Source organism: Arachis ipaensis, chromosome B01 (assembly GCF_000816755.2).
Source record: "Arachis ipaensis cultivar K30076 chromosome B01, Araip1.1, whole genome shotgun sequence".
Lineage (NCBI taxonomy): Eukaryota > Viridiplantae > Streptophyta > Magnoliopsida > Fabales > Fabaceae > Arachis > Arachis ipaensis.
Window position 1 is genome coordinate 20,666,658 of NC_029785.2, and position 7,379 is coordinate 20,674,036.

Here is a 7,379-nt window from a genome sequence, read left to right on the forward strand (position 1 = left end):
AAATTAATTAAAGAATGACAAGAAAACACCAAACTTAAAACTTGACACAAGATTTAAGCAAAGAAAAATTATTTTTGAAAAGATTTTAGAAAGAAAGACTCAAAGGAGCAACTATTAACAAGAACATAGACACAACGCTCTAGCCAATTGAGTTATAAATTTAAAGTGTTTTAATAAAGGTATTTAATGTATAAAATATCTTATTTATATTTTTTTTATTTTTATTTTTTTTGGATACTAATAATTCGAAAATGCACAAGAAAAACAAGAAAAATCACAAAACAAGAAAAGCTAAAGATCAAACAAGGAAAATAAACAAGAACAACTTGAAAATTAATAAAGATCAATGAACACAAATTCGAAAATTTAAAAGAAAATAAAAAACATGCAATTGACACCAAACTTAAAATATGAAACTAAACTCAAATAGAAAAACTCAATTATCAGTTTATAAAATTTTCAAAAAAACTAAAAAGAGAAAATAAGGATTTTAAAAAAATTTCAACCAAAAACAATAATAGAAGACTCTAAACCAAAAAGAAAAATTTTTCCTAATCTAAGCAACAAAATAAACCGTCATTTGTCCAAACTCGAACAATCCCCGATAACGGCGCCAAAAACTTGGTGCACGAATTGTAAATTACACTTTTCACAACTCGTACCACTAACCAACAAGTGCACTGGGTCGTCCAAGTAATACCTTACGTGAGTAAGGGTCGAATCCCACGGAGATTGTTGGCTTGAAGCAATCTATGGTTATCTTGTAATTCTTAGTCAGGATATCAATTATAATTATCAGTTTGGATTGCGAAAAATAGAAGAGCATGAATTAAATACTTGTTATGCAGTAATGGAGAATATGTTGGAGTTTTGGAGATGCTTTGTCTTCTGAATCTCTGCTTTCCCCCTGTCTTCTTCTTCACGCACGCAAGGTTCCTCCTATGGCAAGCTGTGTGTTGGTGGATCACCGTTGTCAATGGCTACCCTCCGTCCTCTCAGTGAAAATGGTCCAGGTGCGCTGTCACCGCACGGCTAATCATCTGTCGGTTCTCACTCATGCTGGAATAGGATCCATTGATCCTTTTGCGTCTGTCACTACGCCCAACCCTTGTGAGTTTGAAGCTCGTCACAGTCATCAATCCCTGAATCCTACTCGGAATACCATAGACAAGGTTTAGACTTTCCGGATTCTCAAGAATGCTGCCAATGGATTCTAGCTTATTCCACGAAGATTCTGATTAAGGAATCCAAGAGATACTCATTCAATCGAAGGTAGAACGGAGGTGGTTGTCAGGCACACATTCATAGGTTAAGAATGGTGATGAGTGTTACGGATCATCACATCCATCATATTGAAGTGCGAATGAACATCTTAGATAGAAACAAGCGTGTTTGAATAGAAAACAGAAATAATTGCATTAATTCATCGAGACACAGCAGAGCTCCACACCCCCAACAATGGAGTTTAGAGACTCATGCCGTCAAAGAGTACAAAGTTCAGATCTAAAAATGTCATGAGATCCAAAATAAATCTCTAAAAGTTGTTTCAATACTAAACTAGTAACCTAGGTTTACAGAAAATGAGTAAACTAAGATAGATAGTGCAGAGATCCACTTCTGGGGCCCACTTGGTGTGTGCTGGGGCTGAGACTTGAGCTTTACACGTGCCTAGGCTATTTCTAGAGTTAAACGCCCGGTTGTAACCTGTTTCTGGCGTTTAACTCCAACTTGTAGCCTGTTTCTGGCGTTTAACGCCAGAATGCAACATGGAACTGGAATTGAACACCAGTTTACGTTGTCTATCCTTGAGCAAAGTATGGACTATTATATATTGCTGGAAAGCCCTGTATGTCTACTTTCCAACGCAATTGAGAGCGCACCAATTGGAATCCTGTAGCTCCAAAAAATCTATTACGAGTGCAGGGAGGTCAGAATCCAACAACATCAGCAGCCCTTTTTTCAGCCTGAATTAGATTTTTGCTCAGCTCCCTCAATTTCAGCCAGAAAATATCTGAAATTATAGAAAAATACACAAACTCATAGTAAAGTCCAAAAATGTGATTTTTATTTAAAAACTAATAAAAATATAATAAAAAGTGACTAAAACATATTAAAAACTACCTAAAAACAATGCCAAAAAGCGTATAAATTATCCGCTCATCAAGCTGCATGATCAGAACACACGTAAAATGAAATAAAAACAGTAAAAACTCAATAAAAATCAAATAAATAAGAAAATCACTACTACGAAAAATAACTATGGATACGAAATTATCGGGTTGCCTCCCAACAAGCGCTTCTTTACCGTCACTAGCTTGATGGTCAACTCCTCTAAGGAGGAGGATCATAGGGGCTTAGCTCTTCATCCCTTACTTTGAACTTCTTTCCTGTGTCTCCATAAATTAGCTCAATATGCTCCAGAGAGAGGATTCTGTTTACTGTATAAATCCACACTGGATTGCTAGTCAACACCACTTTCATTCCTGGGGAGAAATCTTTAGTGGGGATCTTTTTGTTTCTCCATCCTCTGGGTACTTTCTTTTTAGGATCCTTTCCCTTGGTGGATGATGTATTCCCAACACCAAACTTAGGTTTGATGTTAGGGAGAAGTTTGTTGATTGTCACCAAGGGAGGTTTGAGCTGCAGATTCTGTGGTGCATCATCAAGGGATTTTTGAAGGTTTGGATCAATAAGCTCAGTCTGCATGCACCTCTGTTCTTCACCTGCTGAATGTCAGGTCATGTGAGGGGACAAACTCATCGATGTATACAATCCTTTCAGTCTAGGGATCAAGGGCAAGTAGTGCATCTGTTTCATCGGAATTCTTTTTAAACGGCATTTACTAATCTATTCTCTCTCCACTTGGATCCTCGGTGATTTACAGAATCTGCATTCAGTTAGCTCTACATCCCTCTTGTAATACAGCATACACCCATTCAAACAACAATCAACTTTCAACGAATTTAGATCCAATTTCGAAACTAGCTTCTTCGTTCGTAGTGATTTTGGGGAATGCCAGAGGTCTGACAGGTACCAGTTCATTGCAAAGAGTGGCCACTTGTCAAAATATTCTTGCATATGATTTGGCTCTAACTTAATAGTCATCATTCTAACACATGCAAATAACTCTGAATGAACGCAACCCTCAAACAATGGTCTCACAGCAGATTCTAACAGATGATAAAATATCCTTACCTCTGGACCAGGCTCTTCTTTAGCCTCTTCCAATTCCGTAACACCTATTGTATCAAATACCATCTCGTTGTATCTCTCTTGGTTACCCTGCCAAGTCATGTCTTCCATGTTTAGATCTCTTTCCACCCGAACCCTCCTTGACTAACAGTCGGACCTATTCAAATTAGATGCAGACCTGTTAATTCCCTATTCGTTAACTTCTCCGTACTCCGTTCATATCCAATACCCATCTTTGAACCCGTTACAGTAAAGGTGAACCGTTATATCCTCAGGTCCTAACCAATTAGTCAGTCGATACTTTTTACATGGACACCTAGATACCTTTTTAGACCTAAACAGTTCCATGCTGAACATATGCCAGACAAACGCGTCAACCCCCTCAAAAAATTCAGGTTTTAATCTCCGTCCACCGTTAACCCTATCATACATCCATAGACGGTGACTTGGAATCATATTGAATCACACACCCTAGAATTCGACGAACAAGAAAAAAATTATTAAATTTTTTACAAAATCCGGCAGAGCATACCCTATAATTAGAGTCTTTCGCAAACCAAATAAGTTTTAAAAAAAATCACACGAAATTTTTCCAATAGTTCCCCTTAATTTAGAGACATCCATCAAATGAATATAACAATTTTCACAGTAGAAATAGCTACAAGCATATATTAGAACAAACATAAATTTAATAATATATCAAATCTTAACTGTTCTTGTGCGCAACCCCTTGTAACTCCATAATTTTCCAGCAAACAAGGGTTTTGAGAAGGCGCCTCTACGCGACCTTCTTCTACTTTCGTCCTAAAACGATATCCTAAGAAAAGTAAGTCTAACATAAAACTTAAACAATTGATTATAATTAGAGGTAGAAAACTTACCTGAATCACAGATGCATAGAATATGGAGGAAGCAAAATCTAATTGATCTCAAAGAAATACCACCGTCCTAATAAAAAAGAAAACTCATTAATAAACTCACTAGGTGAAACTAATTAAGTCAACAAACTACACAAAGTCATCCACTAACAATGTCAAATACTCTTAATATCATCCTACTTAAGCTACATTAATAACTTATTTATAAATTCTATTTACATTAAATTAACATAAGAAATCCTAATCCCACACTTTATTACCCTATTTTAATCAATTATTTGATAATAAAATTCCTAAACAACACCGTAGACTCACAAAAACACCTGAAAAAAAAACTAAAAACCACAAATCAAACCCAAACCACTAAATCCGTTACCATTATTTAATCAATTATTTGATAAAATACCTAACAAATCTTAAAGTCACAAAAAATCTGAAAAATAGTCAAAAAACTATACCAAATCCTAATTACAAACTTCATTACACTAATTCAATTAATAATTTCATAAACTATTTAACAAAAAACCATAAACTCACATAAAAATCTTAATGAAATTAAAAAACTTACCCAAAATTACCTTTCTTGGTGGCTCCAAGATGCTAGAGGCGTGGTGGTACGAGTAGTGATGGCAACTCTGACGGCAGTGGCCACCAAGAACAGCGGCGGTATTTCTAACCTTCCCAGTTGTGACTGACAGCTCCAATAGCAAGAATAACCAGCGGCTGTGGCAGGTGACGGCAACGTCGGCAACACCTCCACCGACTAGATAGCATGAGAGGAGAGAGAGCGCTTTGCTGAGGAGAAAGAGAGAAGAAAGAGAGTGAACTCAGACAAGTGAGGGAGGAAAGGTTCGCGTTTGAATTTTAAATCAACGTTATCGTCGGATTACTCCGACAGTAAATTAGTCAAATGCAGCATTTCACTAAAGTGATTTACCGTCGGTGAAATCAGACAGTAAAATCGCCGGTAAAGCTAGCGCCCACAAATCAATATTCCGTGCTAATAACCACCGCTGGATTTAGCATTGGATTGTAAAATCCAAGGATAAACCCTTTGGGAAATCTAGATTGCCTTGTATTCAATGCAAAACTCGATGCCAAATCCATTGGTAATAGATGTCGCTAAATCCGATGGTAACTTCGATGATTCTCTGTATTTTTCTTGTAGTAGGATTTTGTGACGGTTACAAGTGAAAATTCTTCCCTCGAATATGTTACCGTCAGATGGGAAATTTCGTAACTAAATAAGACAATAAATAGAGGCACATAAATTATTTTTGTTAGCATCAAATTTAGCGTCGAATATTCCGTCAGAAAATTCTTACGGTAACAGTGTTTAGTGAAACATGGCTTTTATGCAACAACGAACACCATACTGGAGGATGTTTTCGCTGGTAAATCCGATAGTAAATTTGAGGTAAAATTCAAACGCAAAATGCTTCTTCTCACTTCTATAAACTCTCTCTATTCTTTTCTTCTCTCTCTCTCTCTCTCTCTCTCTCTCTCTCTCTCTCTCATCTTTCTGTCGCTATGAACCTGCCACTGTTGCCACCACTGGAGCTGTCGCTACTACACGTTGTCGTCACTGCTGTTGGAGCTGTCACCACCGCTGCCACCACTGTTGGTGTTTCTTGGAGTCAGAAGTTGTCACCTTGTTGTCGTCATTACCGCTTCTTGTCACCACCACCCTTTCACCATCCTACAGCCACCATCAAAGGTAATTTTTCTATAGTTTTTTCATATTTTTTTGTTTGTTTAGGATTTTGTTAGGTATTTTATTAATTTATTGATTAAATTTTTCAATGAAGTGTGTGATTAGAGTTTGTTATATTAATTTAGTATAATTAGAAATTAAATAACCTTAGGTTAGGTTAGGTAGAAGAAAACTAAGAGTGCTTGAGCTATTGGAAGATTTTATTTGAGTTTAGTGATTGAGTTTTTTTTAATTGCATTGAATTTATATAGTTTATTTTTCTTATGTCTGTTGTTAATTTAGTGAAATTAGAATTATATTTTAATTAATTGCAATGTTGAGTTTTACTTATTCCTTTCAAATTAGTTTTTGAATTAGTTTCACCTTGTGAATTTAACAAGTTGTCTTTTTTATTAGGACGGTGTTAGTTTCTCTGAGATAAATTAGAGTTTGCTTCTTTCATGATTTGTGCAGTCATATTCTAGGTTGGTTTTCTATCTTTGAATATAATAAATTATTTAAGTTTTATGTCGGACTTACTTTTTCTAGGATAGAGTTTTAGGACAAAAGGGGGAGAAGGTTACATAGTAGCGTCTTCTCAAAACCCTTATTTGCTAGAAAATTATGGAGTAATAAGGGGTTGCGCACTGGAACGGCTAGGATTTGATATTTTATTGAATGCATGTTTATTTTAATTTATTTCTGCAGTTGTTTCCTCTGTGAAAAGTAATAAATTTATTTAGTGGATGTCTCTAAATTAAGGAGAAGTTCTATCGAATTTTTATTTAAATTATTTAAAACATATTTGTTTGTGAGAAAATAATAATTAGATTTGGTGGGAGATTCTAAGTATAGAAGAAACTCTCCTCAATTTTCTAAAAATTTTAATAAGTTGTTTATTGCAAAATAATTCCAAGTCGTCGTTTGTGCATGTATGATAGGAATAACGGTGTACAGTGGGTGTTAAAAGTTAAAACCTGAGTTCTTAGAGAGGTTGACGAGTTTGTTGTATATGTCTTCAACATTGAACCAATTAGGTCTCAAGGGATATCTAGGTGTTCATGCTATAAATATTGGCTGTCTAAGTGGTTAGGACCTTCGGATATAACATTTCACCTCTACGGTAATGGGGTCAAGGATGGGTAATGGATGTGGATGAAACACAGAGAAATGGATGAGTAGGGAATCAACTGGTCTGCCTCAAATTCCAATATGTTTGATGTCGATCAATGAGAGTTCGAGTGGTTAGAGAACTAAACATGGAAAAAATAAATTAGGAGGGTAACCAAGAGAGATACAACAAAATGGTGTTTGATGTAATTGGTGTTAACGATATGGAAGACGCTGAACAAGAGCCTAGCCTAGAAGCAAAGAGATTTTTATCATCTATTAGAATCTGTCGTGAAATCTTTGTTTGAGGGGTGCATTCATTTGAAATTGTCTGCATGTGTTAGAATGATGAGTATTAAGTTTGAGTCAAATCATCATAAGAGTCTTTTGATTAGTGGGTCACCCTTTGCAATGAATTAGTACCTAGCAGGACTATTGGCATCCCCTAAAACCACTACAAAGCAAAGAAGTTAGTTTGAAAATTAAGTCCGAATTCGGTGAAAATC